This window comes from Pelodiscus sinensis, chromosome 7 (assembly GCF_052426305.1).
Source record: "Pelodiscus sinensis isolate ZL-2025 chromosome 7, ASM5242630v1, whole genome shotgun sequence".
NCBI classification, from domain to species: domain Eukaryota; kingdom Metazoa; phylum Chordata; order Testudines; family Trionychidae; genus Pelodiscus; species Pelodiscus sinensis.
In genome coordinates this window covers 21,517,185-21,539,190 of record NC_143058.1, presented here as the reverse complement: position 1 = coordinate 21,539,190, position 22,006 = coordinate 21,517,185, and the positions used below count along the sequence as shown (strand labels likewise).

The following is a 22,006-nucleotide window of genomic DNA, read 5'->3' as shown; positions in this document are numbered from 1 at the left end:
GTTTCAATGGCCATGAACAGAACACAAAAGCCTCATTCTATTTGACTTTAAATAAAGAGGTTGGTAGGCAGACCAGCGTACTTCCCCACTCATCTGTAATTGAAGAGAATAGCTTCTCAGGAAAGATCAATAAATAGGATTTTCACTCCAGCAAATAAGGTCTGTGGTGGTTTAAACATTGCCCTGTATATATTATATGATCTTGAGGAGGGATTAATTGTCAAATTTCAAACCTTATTGCAAATGCAGAGAACTGATCTTACAAAAGAGTGAAATGTTATCCGTGGTTAAGGCTGAATCAACCCTGAAATATTTTTACCTGCCTCCTGCCTCTGACTTTTGATCGCATCAATGCAAATGTTCAAAAAATTCTACAACAAACTTATTTTTAAAAAAATAGCACATCACTGAGGTTGTGGCAGTTTCCATGACAGCAGAGTTTTCTATCAATTTACTTAAAGTTGAGGCCCCTACTAACCTCCCTCTACACGCACACCTCTCTTCAAGCCATCATGAGATTGGCAAACCAAAACAACAAAAGACTCAACCCTAAAATGTAATCAGCTCTTGGAAATTTATACTCAAATGGAACTCTGAGGAAGTCAGTGCAGTTCCACGCAGGCATAGCCGGCCGTCAGTGTGGATCAGATTGTAGGATTGGGGCATGATTCCAATAAATTATAAAGTATAAGAAGGTTATACTTATGAGGATCCCCATTGTTAAAATTCCTGCTGGTTATCTGCAGTTCTAAAATTATTGAACGCATACAGGTGTCTCATTTGCCCTTCAGAATATTTTCTCTTTATTTGCATGTTATAAGTGTCAAGCTGATAGCCTTATAATTTCCTGAGCATTCTTGTTTTCTCCTGCTCTCTGAATAGTGTCTCAGACATGCCTGCCTCCAGATTTTCTCTGTAACCCTTTCAATTCTTTAAAAAATGATTCTCAAAGATTGTTATTTGCATGCAAATTACTGCTATGTTCTTTTAACACTTAGGGATTTATCCTTTATTCTAGTGGGAATTTATTGATTATAATTTTAACATAAGCTTGGCTTATTAAACGACATTCCTTGCTGAATCTGTACAGGATAATGCATACATAGCCTGTGTCATTTTTAGTATTTAGTGGCTTAAAGTGTCTTGTAAATACATTTATGAAATATTCATTTGGACATCAGCTATGTTATTACTGAAATCCCTTCTGATTTCAATTCCAATTGTCTTCTGAATTTAAAAAAAAACCTGAATTTTTCTGAGATTTTTCTTTTACAATACTGGGAGTTCGGGCAGGGGGAAGAAGGGAGTGTTTTTCCATTTTGCATCAGCTGAGCATCAAAGAAATTAGTCATAGAGAAAGGCCTGCTAAATCATCTAATCCCTGCCCCCTGTCCTTTTTCATACTAGGGGCTTGTTGTCTCTACCAGACAGATCAAGACTGTGTCTACTCTACAAAGAAAAGTCAGAAAAAAGACGCAAATTGCGAACCACAATTTGCGTATCTTTTTCCGCTTTTCTTCCAAAAGAGGCTACCCAGGGCCAAATGTCAGAAAAAAAACCCCTCTTTTGAAACATCCCTTCTTCCTCATAAAACAAGGTTTACAGGGATGCCAAAAAAATGCGTCCACTTTTCTGATTTTTTTTTTTTTCGGAAAAGCAGACACATTCCTTGATGCAGTAAGTCTAGACATATCCCAACAGGGCAGCAATTGATCCAATAGGAGTCAATTTATTGAATCTAGTATAGACATAATTAATTGACCACCCATGACTCCCCCATCAACTCTGGTATTCTACCTCAATAAAAGAAGAGCAAGTGGAGTCAATGGGAGAGTGAAGACTGAAGGTCAACTACATTCATATAGCTGAAGTTGTGTAATTTGGATTGATCTCCCCCAGTAGCGCATGCCTGTCCTATATCTCCTTATGTACATGAGGATACATCTCCTTATGCTTTGTATAGTCTGATTATACGTATCCCAAATAATGAGGTTTTATCACTTCCAACTATTCCACGACTTGTGTTATTAATCACATTACACCTGCTAACACTATAAACAGTTTCTCTCCCTGTCTAAGACAAAAATTCACTAAGTGGTACTAAAGGGAGTGGATAAGGAGTTTAAGGAACCTCTTGCCCTATCTAGTATAAAAACAAGGCAAGATACCAGCTTTGTGCCACCCCAGAGCAGTGGACTGCAGAGTAGATGTCCACTTCTAACACCCTTCACTCCCCAAAACATACTGTCTGTTGTTTGGGGGCCTGCTCAGGTCTCTGTGTGCTTATGTTCTGCACAGTAACACATATCAAGGCAAAGCACTGGTACTATAGGTGAATGTACACTGCTCTCCTTTGAAGGATCATTTCTCACCACACAATGCTCTATGGCTTCCACTTTAAGAGCAAAGGTTTGCCCTTGGTGTTTTTATTTTTTGGTTTAAACATCTGTAGACTGCAATTATGTCTCTTTCTCCATTTCGCCAAAGCCTCACATCGTGCCTTAGCCAACCTACATAAATCTTGTAATCTTTCTTTATAAGGCAAACCTGCCAGCCCCCAAACCACTTTAGTTGTGAAATGCTGTAAATTTGCCAATTTATTTCCAGTGGTGGACAGAAAGCAACAAGTTCCAGGCATTGTTTTGAGAAGCATAAGAATGGGAACCATTATTCAGAAACATCACCTATTTCCCCCACTGCCTACCAGAATAGCTTATGACAATTCATTGTTTGCAAGTGGATATAATTTTATGTCTAAGAATTTGGTATCATAAGTTCCAGATGTTTCACCTGTGGCTTCAGATCTGAACTAGCTTTATTTTGGATTAATTAAAATTGGTTTATGCATATTTGTATAGCTAGGCCAGATAGTTTTCCATGAAGCTTTAACATACTCTGTTCTTTTGAAAAATCCAGCTATTCACGTGGATGTCTAAATATAGATTTCTGGAGCCTAAAACTAAGCTTTAAAAGTCTTAGCACTAGACTCTCCAGAACAACAGGCTGAAATTCCAGAAGTATTTACTTGGTCTATTTGAAAGTAAATAGACTTGACTTTCACAGTAACCTATGCAGTAAACATTAAAGTGCACTATCTCTGAGATTTGACTATAGAAATAGAGAATCTCACTAAAATGCTCTAATGGTGGGGCTGGTATTTCAACCTACATATTCAGATATTTTTATTTTACTTCTGTTTGACAATGTGGCCCTCTGCCAGAAAGAATCATGAAAATACTTAAAAGTATATATCAGGTGGTTTGAGTCTGATCAGTTTGAAAGCCATTCAATTCCACTCCCAATAACTGCTGAACTAGTTGACAATATTTTGGCAATGTGTGATAGAAAATTTAACTCCTGAGATCTAATTAAAATAATAACATGGCATGTATGTTCTTTTTGGACTGGTTCCTTATGAATTGGTTTTCTTCTTTCTTTGCCAAAACAATGTCATAGTAGCACAAGATGCTAACCAGGTGATAAATAGGCTAGAAATCAGATAATTCTTATTTTAAACAAAGAGGAACAGATTGTTTGGTTTTGTTACATGGATATATTTTAATTGGTTGTTCTATAAGTGAAGTGATGCATACTTATAACTTAGTACCAACAACACCTTTCTAATTTCACTTATGTTTTAAACTTAGAAGGATAGGATAAGATCAGGAGTAAAAGAGGATGATAAATATAAAAGAAAGTAAATGTGAAAAATCCTATGATAAATAATTTTTAATCCCAGCATACATTTTGAAATCTCCCCCACCCCTTCCTTCCACCAAATTCAGAAGTTAGATCGAAATTTATTTTGTCACATCAGTTTTGGGGGAGAAACTGTCAGAGTATTCCAAATGTAATGATGATTGTAGTGACAAGAATATTTTAAATACAGGCAGTCCACGGGTTACGTACAAGATAGGGACTGTAGGTTTGTTCTTAGGTTGAATCTGTATGTAAGTCGGAACTGGCGTCAGCCACTGCTGAAACTGATCAGTTTCAACCGCGGCTGAATCTGGACGGCAGTTCTGACTTACATACAGATTCAACTTAAGAAACCCAGTCCCCAAGTCAGCTGCTGCTAAAACTGATCAGCAGCTGATTCCTGGAAGCCTGGGGCAGAGCAACTCTGCCTCGGGCTTCCTGTAGTCAGCCGCTGGTCAGTTTCAGCAGCGGCTGACTTGGGGACGCCTGGGGCAGAGCAGCTGGGGTGCTGCTGGGTTGCTCCAGTAGCGCAGCTCCTCGGCGCTACTGGAGCAACCCAGCAGCACCCCAGCTGCTCTGCCTCAGGTGTCCTGATTCAGCCGCTGCTGAAACTGACCAGCAGCGGCTGAATCAGGACTCCTGGGGCAGAGCAGCTGGGGTGCTGCCGGGTTGGTCCGGAGCAGCGCTGCGGGACCAACCCGGCAGCCCCCAGCTGCTCTACCCCAGGGGTCGGCAAGAAAAGCCTGGTCTGCTGGGGGGGAGCACTAGCTGCATGGGGGTGGGGACGCCCAAGTCCTCCACGGCTTTGCTCCGTCTCCCTGGTCTGCTGACCTGGGAGACATGGAGCAAAGCCGCAGAGCACCCGGGCAGCGGGACAGTCCAGGCGCGCCGCGCTGTCCCACTGCTGGCGTGCTCCGAGGCTTTGCTCCCCATCTCCCTAGTCTGCTGGTCACGGGGAGCAAAGCCCTAGAGCACACCGCAGCCGCAACCCCTCCGCGGCTTTGCTCAGCGTCTTCCTGGTCTGCAGACCAGGGAGACGCGGAGCAGCTTTTCTCGCCCCGGAGTACACGGGCGGCAGGACCGCGAGGTCCCGTAGTCCGTGTCCTCTGGGGCGAGAAAAGCTGCGTTCGTAACTGCGGATCCAACATAAGTCAGATCCGTGTAAGTCAGGGACTGCCTGTAACTTGATCTTTATTTTATATGTAGCTGTCTGAGAGAAAAAGTGTCTATTTGGAGGCTTGTGTATAAGACCAAATGTATGTGCTTGGAGAAGCGGATATACTGGATTAACCTTTAAAAAAATGTAAATTCAAAAATACTGTATTCCTTTACTAATAAGTAGGGGGGATAATTCAGTCTAACTGAAGTATTTTGCATAGGTTTATGAAGAACATACATTTAAAGCTTTAATTTTATGAAAGATGTGAATAATGTTATTAAAATATTTTATAGAAAGCTCAATCACTATATTTAAGAGCTGGAGGAAAATAAAAATATTTTCAGAAGTTAAATAATATACACTTAAAAATCAAAATTTATTCTTATATACTTAATTCTGTACTAAAAAAATCAGATTTTAAACTCTGAATTACCATTAAGTGTTCATTTTGACAGTTACATTCTCATTCTAAAATACAGCTTTTATGATAGCATTGAAATCAGAAAATACAGAGAAAATGAATGAGGTTCACTGTAATTTTCTAGGTACATAAAATCTGTTAAACTGGTCAACTGTGGTTTAGGAGAATATGCTGTGCATTTTCTAATACTTTATTTCATATCCCACTTTGACTTTTTCATATGAAGTCAAGATAACTGTAAATGATTGTCTCCATGTGTTTATATTCAAAGGGATTTCTTTTAGTATCACAAGAAATGCCCTTTTTGGTGTCATGTTTATTACAGAACACTATGAAAGTTTGTGAATGTCCAGTAGAATATGCCACTTCACAAATTGGAACTTTGTTGCAATTCAAAGTAAAGACCAATAAAATATAGTACATGCATTTTTCATATGAGTGAACCATAGCACAATAAAGAAGTCTGGGAAGAAATAGAAGAGAAATTATAATTGTTTCCATACTAGTTTATAAAACCTAGGCCATCTACAATATCTTCTAGTCCTATATGGATCTTTAATAATGCAGTAGGATACAAAAAAACGACACATGACTATCTCCATGAGCCCTGGGGAGACCAGAGGGAGAGGCCGGGGGCTGACATGCACCAGATGGTGCAAGGCAGCCTCCACCCATTGCTGGCAGGCTTGCAGCAGCAAGTCCAAAAACTGGAGCAGCATGCCCAGGGTGAGCTCTGGCTCCATGGTGCCAACTGAGACAGCGTCCCCAATGGGAAGTACCGACAGAGGCAGGAGGAGAGAAAAACGCTTTGCTGTCCCTCGGTGAGGTAGGCAAGCAAGCGGAAAAGCTGAGAACCGGCTGTCCAGAGGGGTCCCTTTTAAGCATGAGCCTCAGATAGCCTCAGACAACAGCCACACAAAGCAACCACTGACCTGATGCCCTTCCGGAACCGGTTTCAGCTGCCCTTAAATGTGACCCAGCGTCCAATCAGTGTGGACGCGCTAGTTCAAATTAGCAAAACGCTAATTCGAATTAGTTTTTCGGTCTAGATGTGCTAATTCAAATTAGCTTAGTTCGAATTAATTAATTTTAATTAAGTTAGCTCAAAATTAGTGCTGTAGTGTAGACATACCCTCACTTATGCGAAATTTAAGAGTAATGGTGAAACAAAAAGTATTCCTAGCCAACTGTACACTTTTACAGACAAAAGTTTTAATGAAAAATGGCAGCTTATACAAGCTGTCAGATGTTTTATCTATAGGCTTCCAATCCCTCCCCCTCATGCTTTTTCTTTTAATAAGTACATAATCAGTCAACGAAAGCTAACCTTCAGTTTTCTGCATTTGGCTATACAGTATATGGTACATAACTCCACAGTAACATCTATCTAGCTCCATACTGCAGTTTCCAGTTGCCTTCCACTAATGTTTTTATATTAAATTGCACTTGCATGCCTCAAATGCCTAAATATTTATAATAAGGGGACTTAGCTGCTCAGTATTCTACCTCGCTGCAGAAAATAATGATAATTAAGAAGACAAGCCTAGAGTCAGATTTTGCTTAATGCTTGAACTCACCTGCAAATCTATATAAATAGCAACAGGCCATTCATTCTCTGAAAATGAATCCAGTGAATATTGTTCCAAAGATTAAGTATACTATTGATTTCAGTACAATCCTGAAAACACAAGAGAACAAGTTTTGGTATGTCACAATATTTTTTGAAGTCAGTGACTTAAACAGAATATCAATATTTTTTTCAGTTTATGTATATATTGTACATTTTTAAAACCCCCTTTTGATGCTTGTAACTGAGTAACTCTCCATTACACACTTGCTGGAGTATACAAAAAAAGGAACAAAGTCGAGGGTTTTTTTAAATATGAAATAATTCTAATACACTTGACAAATAAAAAGGAAGTAATATATGTGAAAAGTTTAATATATGTGCTACTCTATTAAAATATACTGTATGTGCTAGACTATGTGCTAGTCAGTTACTAGGGAATTGGTAAGAGCAATTACCCTGCTATTTAAAAACAAGTTACTATAGCAACCTCATCATGTTATTGCATACATAGAGTTGATCCATGGAGTATATGCTGAAGAGTAAAAATATATGCTGTTGAGACACAAAATGAAAACCTGCAGGACTGGAGAGTGAGGAAGGTTGAAAGAATTTTCTTTTGTGAATTTCCATTTAGGAAGATAGAAAATTTTCAGAGGGTTAATTCTATTCTATTCCTGGACCCCTGTCCAACTTCTTCCTCAGTTGAAGGGATACATCTTCTGTTGAGATTCTTCCTTCAAGTCTACATGGGACATGCATAGCATTACTCATGTGGCAATTGTAATCCATGTGTCTGACACCCCTCAAAAAATGCTCCAATCTGGAAGAAGTAAACAGGTTTCACTGACATTCTTATTTGAGCGGTTTTGACTTCCAATGCCATAATCTCACATAAAGTACTTTTGATGTGAGTCCAAAAATAATCCTAGCACAGATAAGAATACCTAGCACTTTCTGCCCCTTTGCATGCCAGTAAATATGCCAACTTCAAGGATATTTTTGTTTAAGGAAGATTCTTATCGCATTTTACACTTCAATATTCCACCTGGATCTTTTTTTATCATCTTACTTCATGCAGTCATCCTATGAGATCCTGTAAATGTGGATCTCACATCTACAGAAATGTTGGCATGTAAGAGTTAAACCTCACTTCAATTAAAGACAAGCCAAGGTGAAAATATTCGTTGGATATGCAGACTAAGACAATAATTGGACTCCAAGGTTGATGGAGAATGGTTCTCAGTGTACGAAGTGGGCAGATTCCCATCTCTAAGCTGTAAGGCCAGGTGGGTGCACAACTGCCTAGCAAACCCCATGCAGGGGCTCAAGATGGCTACACGGATCACTGTCTCTGACCACAAGCCCCAGCATGGAGTTGCTGTGGCCAAGGCAGAAGCACCCCTCTCTGCCAGCCCTCCCACACAGCAGCCCTGTGCTCTGGCCACCCCTATCTCTTAGCACCCAACCTGTAAGATGCCGCAGAGCTGCTGCTGCTGAGGGTCAGATGTCCCTTCCTTGACCCCCACCCAGGCTACCCTGGACCTGCCCCAACTGGGAGACAGGTGCCCCAGCTGGAGGACAGGCATTCCTGCCCTGGCTGGGCTCACTGGAGCTGCAGCAGCCATGGAAAGACGTCTCACCTGGCCCCAAAGCTGCTATGGTAAGAGTGGGCTGGCGATAGTCCTCTCTCCCCGGGGCACGCTGCACTCCAGCCCCACCCCAGAGCCTGTAACCTCCAGCCAGAATCCATACCCCAACTATCTGTCCAGCCATGAGCTTCCTCCAGCAACCCTTCCTCCAGCTCACCACCACCACCACCACACGCAGTGTGCGAAATGACTTTTGTTGTCTGATACATCACCTCCCTATTGGTGCACATAACAAAAGTCATTCCGCACATGCAGATACAAAATTAGAGGGAGCACTGGTTCCCACCCAGATGTACATGCAAGAGGAGCCCATCCTGACTGACAGATGGGTGGCGTGACAAACCCTGATCACTGGAGTGTGGAAAGGAAGACTGCCCTGTAAAGCCAGTTACTGTGGAGCATGACTCCCAAAAGAGGGACCTGTGCCTTTGACCATGAGCTCTCAGCATGATTGCAGGGATGTTTTCAGGAAGGAGGCAGCAAGCAGGGCCTCTTCCAGGAGGCTGTGCCAAGCAGGCTCTCCATTCCAACCCACTAGCTCTAGTAAGAGCCCGCCACAGTGCTATGTACAAATGGGTCCCTCCTCTTCCTGTCCCACCCACTTCCTGGCCCTGGAGATGACAGACTTGGGAATACTGAGTTCTTTCTAGCCCTACTACCTATGCAGCTAAACCTGCCTACATTCAAGCAAACAGCTGAGGAAATCATCTGTCTTGTAATTTAAAACAATAAAATATACCATGCAATATTCATGCATAAACCACAGCAAGCCAATAGCACTACCGGAACCTAAGGAACAATATTTTAGAGTTAAACACGAATATGATGTTAATTTCAAGGTTAACATGTCATATCAAATGGAGATGCGGCCAGATGAAGGAGCACCTTTCCTCGTCTTGACTAATAAATTGATGTCAAAATCTTCATGTGTAATGTAATGTAGACTTCCATAACACTGTCCTTTCAAAAAGGGTACTTGAATGTATGCATTAGCATAAAATAAAACATTTCACATTATCTGTTATCTTGTTTTGGGATCAAGAATAGTCACTCGAGTACTTACACTAAGATGCTATTCACAGACAACCTCTGCAGTTGGAAAATGGGATAAGTGCGCTGAAACACCTATAGGCAGGGAGCCAGCAATCTCCATGTGTTATATGGAAAGGGCACAGTGGTTTTGTAGACACACCTGCTTTAGAAGAAAGAAATTGAATTCTAACTCCATAACTGTCAAGTGCCACTGCAAATAACGGTGCCTAAGCTGAACCATTTTAGCAAGATAGCTATTTTCCTATTGATGTGATGGAGAAGAAATCAGCCTTAGCTAGATGATATCACTTTATGTGCACGCTTTGGAAACAGTTCCATTCATCACTTCATTGCTTAATTCCTTTCAGAATCATGTTCTTCATTACTTGTGTATTACCAAGTTTAATAAACACTTTGGCTGCTGAGGTCAAATTGTGAAAAATGCGGATGGTGGGTTTGCCGTAATTACATAAAAAATTCTGAAGGAAATAAGGCAGCTACAACAAATCATTTGGACATTTTCATATTAAACTTGTTTCGTGACACCACATGAGCAAGGCTGTTTCTTACATAGTCCCTTAAGCAGATGAATACTCATTTCTGTTTTGCAGATCCCAGTAGGATGAAGATAACATAACAGAAGGACAACGAAGACAATCATTTGGATGCTAGTAATCTGGCACTGTGCACGTTTTTCTTTTGGGCTGGCTGAAGATGCAGTGTGAAGAAACTGCTAATGCTCTCTCCCTCCTGCCTCATATAGTCTTGATGAGGAATAACTGATTCCAGAGCATACATCAAGAGATTTACTTACTTTTGCAAAGTTAAATGGCATGGCAATGCTCAAATCCATATTTCTATAGCTGTAGTATCACTACCTCAAATACTTGCTTCCTACAAGAGCCAAATTTTATAATGAAAGTTAGATCATTATAGAAAGACATTTCAGTTTAGTTTTACTTTAGTTTGTTATTTTGTTAACATTTGGAAGAAAACCACCTCATTTTTTATACTTTTTAATATCAGATTGTTCCCTTTTCTTTGAAAAGAATGAATAATTTAGACATTGCTTTTACTGAAAAAAAATATAAACATGAATATGGGAGAGGAGATCATAGTACCTTTGAATTGCTTTCTTGAACTAGCTCCAGACTGTAGTGTCACCCAGATAAACATGGCTAAATGGGGTCTTTTCAAGCAAAGGACTGGGAGACTACAGAAGGATTGCCAAAACAGTGCCAGCATCTTTTTTTTTTTTTAACTGGACTTTGTTTCTCACTGTACTCAAAAGGAGGTGGTAACTTCATAATATCTGTTGGAAGATTGGCTTTAAGATTTCACTAGACTTGTTCCACCAGTGAAACTCTCCAGCAATAGATGTGCTAATATAGATAAGGCTCCCACTGCTAATGTAGACTTATTGAGATACCTAAAAATGCAGATAGGCAGCTAATGGGATTTTCCAAAACACCTAAGAACTTTGATGCTGATGCACTTTTGAAAATCCTACAATACCCTAAATACATTCAGAACTCCAGCTGTGTGCCATCAAATGGAATTAGACAGGTTAAAATGGGAACACTCCCTATAGATCTTTCTCCTTTAGCACTGCCAACGTTACTAACACTGGTGGAAGCAATAGCCAGAAACAAGGACACATATGTTCAGGCTATAAGTTTGCTTGCAAAAATAGTTAAAAATTATAAACTATGACAGGCACTGAGGATGAAATTGGGATAACTCACTCTTGTTCTTCAAGTCTTGCTAGAACAATCAGATATGCTGTAGAGCAGAATCTAGATGCTTAACAGAGTTGTACATGGGAATTTTTGGTGTTGTCTTCAATGGGTATATTCACTTTGTTTTCCTGCAGCAGTAAATAGATATAAGACCCGATCTATGGGTGTTTTACATAAAAATACTGAAGTAGACATAATTTTAACGATTATCTTGAAAAAATTAAAATATCAAATGTATGTATGCTCTCACTTTATAGACTGGATGGTTGCTGCTTAAAAATATTTCTCGTATTGTAATCCTGCAGAAAATTTCTCTCTTAACTCCACCATCCCCCAGCAATTACTTAGGGGAATAATATATTCATTTCTTTCTACACCTATTCTACATAAACAAGTGAGTTTAAAACATATCCCTACTCTGTTTTTCAAATAAATCATCTTCCATTGCCTACCTTGCTACAGTATTTTTATTCAGTTAGTATGAAATACTAATGTAAACAGTTTTGCACAGAGAACGCAAAAGAGGACTAAATTCATATGAGCATTAAAAGTTTTCTATTAGATATATAAAGATGAATAATGATGTTAGATCTTCATCATTGATGAAGTTATTTAAAATGAGGTATGGAGTAGAATTTTTGCTCCATGATGAGCTAGGTTCAAAGTTAGGTGTTGCTAATCTCAGATTATGCTTTGAGAGTTCACTCTAACAGTTCCAGGAAGATGTTAATACCAAGGGAAAATGTTGGCACCAGAGGAGTAGTTACAAGATTAAACTGAGGTGACAATTATGTCTTTTTTCTGGTATCATCCCAATCAATAAAAGAAGGATTTCCATTACCTTGCCTCCATAATATCAATGATAGATAGTACTAATGAACAGAAAGCCCTTGACAAGATTGGATTTGGCATCTTAAAACAGATTGTTATGCCTCAGTGCATCTCAATGCATTTTTAGAAGAGGCTACTTAAGACCACGTACATCTTCATTTATCTTCAGAATAGTAAAAATTCAGCATTTAGCAGAAGCAATAATACCTTTGTATCTCCAGCACAAGCGTGTATAGTATCATAAAGAATATACAATGGTTGGTAGATAGCACAGCCCACCCAATTCATAAACTAGCTCTTTCTCCACTAAACCACTAGTAATCTATATATCAGCTCAGCCTAACAGTCTATACATTTTTCACTGAGGAATCATTAACACATGGTGTTTCTGAAAGGAAGTATACTCCCTAGAACAGCTGTTGACTGACACTGATATGATTCTTGTCAATTTCACTTCAGGTCACCACTGAAGAGCAGACAGAAACTGGCAAGAAGCATTTCAATATCACAACTTCTTTGGTTTCCAGAGTGTATGATTCAGGGGCAGACAAGACTGTGAGGGAACCAAAGGCTTCCAAATTCCCAGACCAGTTAGGTAGCCAAGCTATCCAAACCTGTATTGGCAGGGAAATGGTTTGGAGGATGGGTCTTCTACATATTTGCCACACTGTGTTTATACCATGTCCAAAGACAGGCACTGTATAAATAATTTATTTTTAGTACATCATATTGATGCCTTCCAATACTTTGCATTTTATGGACACCTACTTCAAAATCATAAATTACAAATGCAATAACTGTCTTGTTTTGGAATAATTAAGCAGTAAAACCATTAGTTAGTTGTTTTGTTGGTTTTTTTAAACTCATCATTAATTGTCTTTTGGTGTACTTCATTAAGAGTTCTAATTCACTTTTTCTGGATGTCTCAGCTTTTCAAACCTAGCTAGCTTCCCTATACATTCTCAGTATTGTAACATTAACAATTAAAATCCAATGTTTTGAGGGAAAGGGGCAGCCGTGAGAGATTTAGTTTTCTTTGGCCTATGTCTCCATCATTATTCTTAACTAAAACTTTAAAAATTGTGTCTCAGACACATGCACACACAAAGTTGTCCAAACTCTTTTTGTTTTAGGAATAAATTAATTCAGAATCTCTGAGAAAAAAAATATTCAGCTGGGGAGAAAAATAAAGCAAAAATCTTAGTAGAGAAATATGATCATGCTAGATTGTATATCAGAATGAAAGAGTATAACTCTTACCAACCATTTATAGTTAAGCCTTTTTAGAATTAAGAATTTCCATAAGTACTGAAATTAAAAATTCTACTCCCAGGAAAAAAGTGCTCGGAAATCAGATACAGCATTTAAATATTTTAGAACAAACAATAATGTGCCTGAAAAGTGATATATTGAAAGGTGGCAAACAGAATTCCTCTATTTATCCATAGATCAGGTATGACATGGGCAATGCAATAGAGGGCATTAACCCTGTCCTAGTGAAACCACCCATAGGAGTGAGATGTATAATCCAGTCTCCATGCTCGTTTAATGCTTGATCCTCCTTTTGAAAACTTTTCACATAGATTATTGAAATACCAACAGATGATTCATTAAAAGTGAGCACAGACTGGGGCTAGTTTCAAACTAATGACCAATTAAAAGGTTCTGTGCCAATATTCTACATCTAACTCTACCACATCCCAAATTAAAGATACTTAACTATATACAAGTTATACAAAAAACTATTTTAAATTGAGATTATCTAGCTGCTTGCACAGAAAAGCACATCTTTCCTTACTAAGTTCATTCTCTATTGGCCTGACCCTATACCATTATGGTTAATGAAATTTTGACATTAATACCAAAGCAGAACCAGGCTATTATAATACCTGTAGTGTGCATACTACATACTACAGTATGCACTTTTAATTCTACAACTACACCCTTTAGAAGACTAGCTTTATATATCATACACAATTATCACTTCCATCGCCAGTTACTATTACTTGTATTGCATTAATATCTAGTAGCACTAGCTGTAGACCAGAACCCAAGTGTGCAAGGTGCTGTACAAAAACAAAACTTGATTTGAAAAGAGGCCATTTTTATTTAAAAACATTCAAGTGAAAAATTGAGACCAGTTCTACCATGTGGCTGTGTCTAGATTGGCAAGTTTTTCCACAAAATCATCTGCTTTTGCGGAAAAACTTGCCAGTTGTCTACACTGGCCGCTTGAATTTCCGCAAAAGCACTGATGATCTCATGTAAGATTGGCAGTGCTTTTGCGGAAATACTATGCTGCTCCCATTCAGGCAAAAGTCTTTTTCCGAAAAACTTTTGCGCAAAAGGGCCAGTGTAGACAGCTGAGATTTCTTTTCCGCAAAAAAGGCCCAATCGCAAAAATGGCGATCGGGGCTTTTTTGCGGAAAAGCGCATCTAGATTGTCCACGGACGCTTTTCCACAAAAAGTGCTTTGCGGAAAAGCGTCCTGCCAATCTAGATGCGCTTTTCTGAAAATGCTTTTAATGGAAAACTTTTCCGTTAAAAGCATTTCCAGAAAATCATGCCAGTGTAGACGTAGCCTGTATGTTTAACTCTTATACCTTTATCCTGCACTGATTGAAGTCAATGGGAAATTTGCAATTGACTGCAATGGGGTAGGATCAAGCCCTTTTTTCGTTTCCTATGTAAGATTTATATCAATAATTCAAACCATGCATTTCATTAGCAACTTTGCCATAATAATATCATTCCCCCAGCCGCAGAACAACTGCTGTGAATAGTTTGCCAATGTAATCCAGAGAGTTTTGCTCAATTTGCCTTCATGCCTTGGGGAAAAGAAACATGCCAGTGGGCTGCGCTTATTCTCTGTTTTTTTGTCCCCTAGAAGGAGTTTTCAGAATGCATTATCCATGATAGATTTGTCAGATTGTTAGCACCCTCGAAGTGTGTCAGGTACAAAGCAGATTTGTTATAATCTCACAGTGAAACTAAAGTCCCCTATACAAAAGCACTGAGTGTGCACCTATAGTCTCTAGTGTGTTTCTGATATTGCATTTTAATGTTAGGAATATCTCTATTATTCAAGACAGGAACATCTATGTTTTCATGACCACCAAGCTTGATTATTTTAAATCTTATCTAGGAATTAAACCAGGTGCCCTCAAAAAATTCCTATTAATCCAAAATACAGCCACCCATCTGTTTAGCAATATAAATCACTGTAAGCACATCAACCTGGAATCCTACTTTCCCCTGTAATAATGAGGCCAGTTCAAAATCTGTTCATCTTTTCAATCCCCTTACTGCTGTTTATCCAAGAGATTGTTTCTCAGCTACATTACAAGAACAATCAAAAAGTTGTCCAAACAGCAGAAGACACGAATTCTGGAGACAGAACTTTGATAGGAGCAAGAGCCATACTTTGGAATTTAGTCCCACAACAGACAAGAATAATCATGGAACTACCCACTTTCAGAACTCAGTGAAACACTCACTTAGATTTTGATTTCCCTTCATATTCAACACACTGAACTATACTTGAACCTCTTTAATCTGGCAACCCTTGGAAACCAGGCATGCTGGAATAAAGATTTTGCTATGCCAGGGAAGGTGCTATGGGGTCTGGGTGGAAGAGGGTGGACTGGGGCACTCACCTGTCACTCTGTCCCCATGGGCAAAGCTGCCTTCATGCTCCCCACTCCTCCCAGGCACCATCCCCTGCTGCTATGGGAGTAGCAGGGGAAAGTCTCAGGGGAAATGGTGCTTTGTGCTGCCATTGCCCCAGCTTCAGGGGGAAGGAGGCAGCAGCATGCAGGGCTGCTTCCTCCTCTATACCAGATTAGGGACACCCAGAGTACACAGGTTTAAGCATATGAACCGGCAAAAGGACACTACATCTGTGAACTCATCAAGCTATTTCACCTGAAAAAAATGGTACTTACTACTTGCTCTATTTTTAAATACTTAAGAGCCTAAAACACAACCATGATGTGGTATCAACAACCAGATAAATAGATGTGTTTTTGAGCACTGTGGCTGTAAGAACTGTGGTAGAGAGTAATCAGTCACCTAAAATGATGTAATATGTAGAGTAAGGAATTTATCTCCGGTTACTATAAAATAGAATGGCATAAATGAAGTGAACCCTATCTGAACACAAAAAGGAACACAGACAGTGGCCAGTACTGAATATTTTATATTAGGGTTGTCAAGTGATTAAAAAATTTAATCACAATTAATCGGGTGATTAATCGCATGCACTGCCCCTTTGAAATGCTGCAACTGCATTTCAAAGGGGCAGTGCTGCAGAAGCCCATGATCAGCTGGAATCCTCAGATGGCCCCAGGCTCAGTGCAGCTGTCCCTTTTAAACACAGCGGTGGCATTTCAAAGGGGCAGCACCGCAGGAGCCCAGGATCACCTGGAGTCCCCAGCTGCCCTCCAGCTCCGTGCAGTGCTGCCCTTTGGAAAGGCTACCCCTGTAGTGTTTCCAAAGGGCAACACAAGGCAGAGCCTGGAGTCAGCTGGAGTCCTCAACTGACCCCATGCTTCATGTAGCACTGCCCCTTTGAAGCGCTGCAGCGGCACTTCGAAGGGGCAGAACATTAGGAATCTGGGATCAGCTGGGGACTCTGGCTCCGGGTGGCAAACCCCCTTTGAAGTGCCACTCCATTGCTTCAAAGGGGCTTTGCAACAGCTGACCCTGACTTTGCCTGCGCTGCCCCTTTGAAGTGTCATTTTGGTGCTTTAAAGGGGCAGCGCATTAGGATCCTGGGATCAGCTGGGAACTTCAGCTAATTCCTGGCTCTGCATTGCAAAGCCCCTTTGAAGCTCCAGTGTGGCACTTCAAAGGCGTAGTGCAGCATTAACACCTGCAATTAACGTGTTAAAAGGATTAACACGCTAATTCTGTCCTGCGTTAATCACAGGCTTTAACGCAGGTCAATTGACAGCCCTATTTTATATACAGTAGGTTGGAAGCAGAAACAAAACATTTATTTCTCTTTTTTAGAAAGACAGAGAGAGAGAAATAAAATATAAAGGAAACAATATCAATGGATTCCAAGAACTTTCCTAACAATTACTGAAAAACATCTCGGAACACCAAAATGCCTTTCAAAATCCATGTGTAAGTGAGCCACAGAGAGTCACAAAGGAAATCTGAGCAACACTTCCCAAATCAAAATCCTGGCATCTCCAACTGAACTAACTGTTGAACAGACTAAACAGGGCAGGAATTATCCATCTAAATAGAAAAGACGAGCCTTCTTCTCTAAGCTGCCATGTTGGCTTTACTGTAAATCAGAAAGCACACTCTGTAAAGAATAATGTTGACCAAAACCTGAACATTCCTCAAATGTTTCAAAGAGAAGTGTGTGATGATGCTACAGACAAGGTGAGCCCAAGAATTCCGTAAAGCATACCAGATGAGGACCTAAATCATATTTGTAAATAAGAGTGTCACAGTTACAGAACAAGATACAAGCCTTTCTGAGTGCAACTCTCAGGTGACTTAGACTTGGCTCCCTGTACCTCCCTCAAGGGTGGAACCCAGAATCCTACCACTCCTGGACTAGGTCTCTGGATAGCAGCCCCACTTTGTCTGTTACATGACAGACTCAACTGAGTTTAACCCTTGTCAGACAGATCTTTTTCATCATGAGACAAGTGAGCTGATTAAAGTGACCTACCTTATTCAGAACAAAGCATTATTCATTCCTTCACCTAAACATACAGAGGGTATGTCTACACTACCCCGCTAGTTCGAACTAGCGGGGTAATGTAGGCATACCGCACTTGGAAATGAAGCCCAGGATTTGAATTTCCCGGGCTTCATTTGCATAAGCGGGGCGCCGCCATTTTTAAATCCCTGCTCGTTCGAACCCCGTGCCGCGCGGCTACACACGGCACGAACTAGGTAGTTCGAACTAGGCTTCCTCGAGGAGTAACGGTAGTTCGAACTAGGAAGCCTAGTTCGAACTACCTAGTTCGTGCCGCGTGTAGCCGCGCAGCACGTGGTTCGAACGAGCGGGGATTTAAAAATGGCGGCGCCCCGCTTATGCAAATGAAGCCCGGGAAATTCAAATCCCGGGCTTCATTTGTAAGTGCGGTATGCCTACATTACCCCGCTAGTTCGAACTAGCGGGGTAGTGTAGACATACCCAGAGAAAATGGCAAAAACAATATAGGTCTATACAATTACCCGCTTATCTAAACCTCTCTCTTTCTTTGCAAACTTAGTACCTCCTGCAGAGAGAACTTAACAAGCTGCAATCTCTCTCTCTCTCTCTCAAACTCACCTTTGGCCACAGCTGACAGCCCCTTCTACTTTTGTTACCTGCCCTAGTCTAGTATTTTTTAGATTTTAAAATCTTAAATATCAAAACTTTACCCAGTCTAGTTGGAGTCAGGTTGCTGCTTTTCCTATTGAAAAGATGCTCCATTGTTTTCCCAAGGACCCTTGGCAATGGTGTTATCTCTGACAGTACTATATTCTTGTCATCATTTCATTTCCTGTAGTTTCCTCCTTACAGTGTCCCTCAACTTAAATACACACATGTAAGATAAGTGAAGGAACACATGCTATTCATAAGAAATACATCTAACTCCCTGATTCACCACAAAGAGAAAGGATTTCGGAGATATGAAGTATTGTGTAGATCAGCAGTGGGCAACCATCAGAATTCTGTTATGGCCCATGAGACATTTTGTTTCCCGTTGCCCATGCACAAGATTGCCAGATACCACTGGTTTCTGTCAGCATCTTTTTTCCTATAATTATTTCTAAAGTGCATGAGAAGTGAGGTGCATGCTGATTGCATACAACATTGTCTAAAAGAGCCATGAGCTTCCTTTGCAATCCTATCTTTGGGACACTTTACATTGCAATTTGATTTGTGTCTTAATTGTTCTGGAGATAGGAGGAATTTCTCTGATTCTGGTGGCTTTTTCAATAGACAGGTTTGGTTGAAGAACAGAAGAGCTAAAAGTAAGGGGAAAGATGTGCACTCAGGTAGCCTACACACAGCCTGGCTTTGGTGTTACTCATCTTGTGCAGTAACATAGGTTTTTTGAGATGTGTTTCCCCATGGGTACTCCACTTTAGGTGTTTGTGCAGCTCTGGACTTATACTCTGAGATTTTAGTTGTAGTGTCTGGTTGTGTTGCACATGGTATCCATTTTGTGCTGTTCCAGGCACTTAACTGGTGCTAAGCAACAACCCCCAACCACTTTTTGGAGTGCTGTCCCTGTGGATGCTCCACATTAGGTGACTTCAAAACAGTGCCCTCCAGTGAAAGGAAGGGGCTTTGGAGTTGAACTCATGATAGAAGATGATAAAGATTCTGAACAAGGTATTGAATGTTGCCTAATGCTGCAAAGTGTAACGTTGTGTAAAGGTACGGGCTGAGGCTCAGGTTGCAGCCGTACAATGTCCAGGATGGGTACATTGTGCAGGAAAGCAGTGGTGGTCTCTAGGACTCTGGTGGAATGTGAGCAAGTTTTTTAAGGGGGACAGTGATTGCCCTGATGGTGGCATAGATTTATGCACTCAGAGATCCAAGTGGAGAGTCTTTGTTTAGATATTTGCATTCCATATGGATTACTCAGAGATGGATAAGAACAGCTTGGATGATTTATGGAACAGTCTATTTCTGTCTACAGCGACGTCTATGCTGCACCTCTATTCCGCAAAAGCTTATTCAAATGAAGCGTGGATTAGCATATTGTCATGCTTCATATGCATAATTAATTAGAGGCCATTTTTGCGCAAGAGGCTTTTGCTCAAAAAGAAGCTGTGTAGATGGCTTCTTTTTTGCACAAAACCCCCCTCTTGCTCAAGAGCTGTTCTTCCTCATTTTTTCAGGAAAAATGGCTCTTGCGCAAGAGGGGTTTTTTGCATAAAAAGGTGCTGTCTACTCAGCTCCTTTTTGCTCAAAAGCCTCTTGTGTAAAAACAGCCCTTAATTAATTATGCAAATGAAGCAAGGCAATATGTTAAAACACACTTCATTTGCATAAGCTTTTGTGGAAGAGAGGTGCAATATAGTCGTAGCCAAAGTAAAAAGCCAATTCCCTTCAAACATCAAGAGTAAAAAGCATGTGATGTGCCGTATCTGAGGGGCATGGGTGTGGAGTAGAATGTTGGTAGGAAGATGGGTTGGTTAAGGTCGAGCCCTTATAATTGAGAAGACTGTCAGTAGAAACTTGGATTTTGTCTCAGGGATACTTTATCCTTAAAGAAGATGGGGGAGGGGTCTACCATGAGAGCTCCAGTCCTACTAGTGTCTGGCTAACGAAATCACCATGCGGAATGCCACTTTCCTGGAAAGGTCTAGCAGTGAGCCTGTCACCAAGAGCTCAAATGGGGCACAGCTGAAAGCCAAAAGGACCAGGATGAGGTTCCATCCTCTAGTGCAGGGGTCTCCAAACTTTTCTGCCCGAGGGCCGCATTAACTATCAAACAGCAGTTCGGGGGCCGACTACACACTTGAGGTCCAACTAAAAAACAATCAAAACATGGATGTTGTTTTTAATTATTTATTTAATATTATTTTATTCAGTTATTATTTAATAACACATTGATACACTACACATGAACACCTGTATTAGTGTGAATGGTGAAATTGTTTCCTGGATGCCAAAATAGCAGACATTTCTGGCTTTAGAAATCACTGTTTGAAATTGGGGGTGGTGCTTGTCCTAGTCCTGCAGGAGGGGCTCCAGAACGGGGAAACTGCTGAGAACTCATTTCCACCTGCGCAATGTGATGAAAATTGTAAGCAACATAATCCTGGCAATATGTTCAGCCTAAGACACTCACACTTGAAGAGATGTGATCGCTCTCCTATCATGCAGGGAATGAGGTGACAATTTGTAACATAGCCCCATGGAACAAGGGGCATGCATTTTAATGGGAAAAGCTGGTTTGAAAGCAGACACGTTATCACTTGGTAAAGGAAGTTGGAAAGCAGTGCCCAACGCTCCCACAGACTGATACCCGGCAGGGCGGTGCTGCTCTGGGTTGTGGATGAGAGAGACCAGACATGGAAGGGAGAGGGATGTTTCTTCAGGGCGCACTGCAGGGACCAGGGCAGCGCGCTAGGCACGGCACAGCGTCACCCAGAGGCTGTGCCACAGCAACCAGACCGCCTCCTGCAATGGGCACCAGCTCCTCAGCCCCGCCCCCGGAGAAGTAGCCCCTCGCTCCTAGCCCCTGAGAAACCACCATCGGGTTTCCTCCCCTACATCCAGCCTCCCGCGATCCTCTGCCGCCGGGTCTGATCCGGAGCCCACCTTCGAGACCCCCCTTTTTCGCCCGCCCGGCCAAGCGGCACGTGGAGCCGTCCCTGACCTGGGCTACCTGCTGTCCCGTGCGCGCGCTGGGGCCTCGCGCAGCCGCCTGCGAATCCGTTTCTCCCGCTGACACCAATGCTCGGACTCAAGCTCTCTCCTTCCACCGCCGCAGCCACCCTCCGCCTGATTGGCTCCGGTTGGTGCCGCCCACAACGCGTGACCCCGCCCAATCTGGGTTGAGAGGGACAGAAACCGCTGCATCGAAAGGGCTTCTGGGAAACGTAGTTTAAACCGAGAGCGCCTCAGGGATAATCTCGCTGGCACGCGGAAGAAGGCGGGGCCAGACAAAAAGGTCTCCACGGGCCAGATGAGAGGGCCTCGCGGGCCGGATGCGGCCCGCGGGCCGTAGTTTGGAGACCCCTGCTCTAGTGGCTGAGTCCCTTGAGGAAATGTTTGGTAAGTCAGTGAGCAAAGGGAGTGGTGATCACCCTTGGGATGGCTGTGATGGCAAACAGGGGGACCTTTACTGTGCTCATCCAGAGCCCTGACCTTTCAAGTTCTCATAGATAATCTAGAGGGTAGTGAGACTTGGATGGACGTCAACACTTTTT

The 22,006-nt window shown here is 41.4% G+C and overlaps 1 pseudogene; it reads left to right on the top strand.

The window, feature by feature from the left end:
* LOC149524041 (von Willebrand factor D and EGF domain-containing protein-like) overlaps positions 1–5,006 on the top strand; it is a 217,769-nt pseudogene extending 212,763 nt beyond the window's left edge.
* Positions 5,007–22,006: the final 17,000 nt, after the last annotated feature.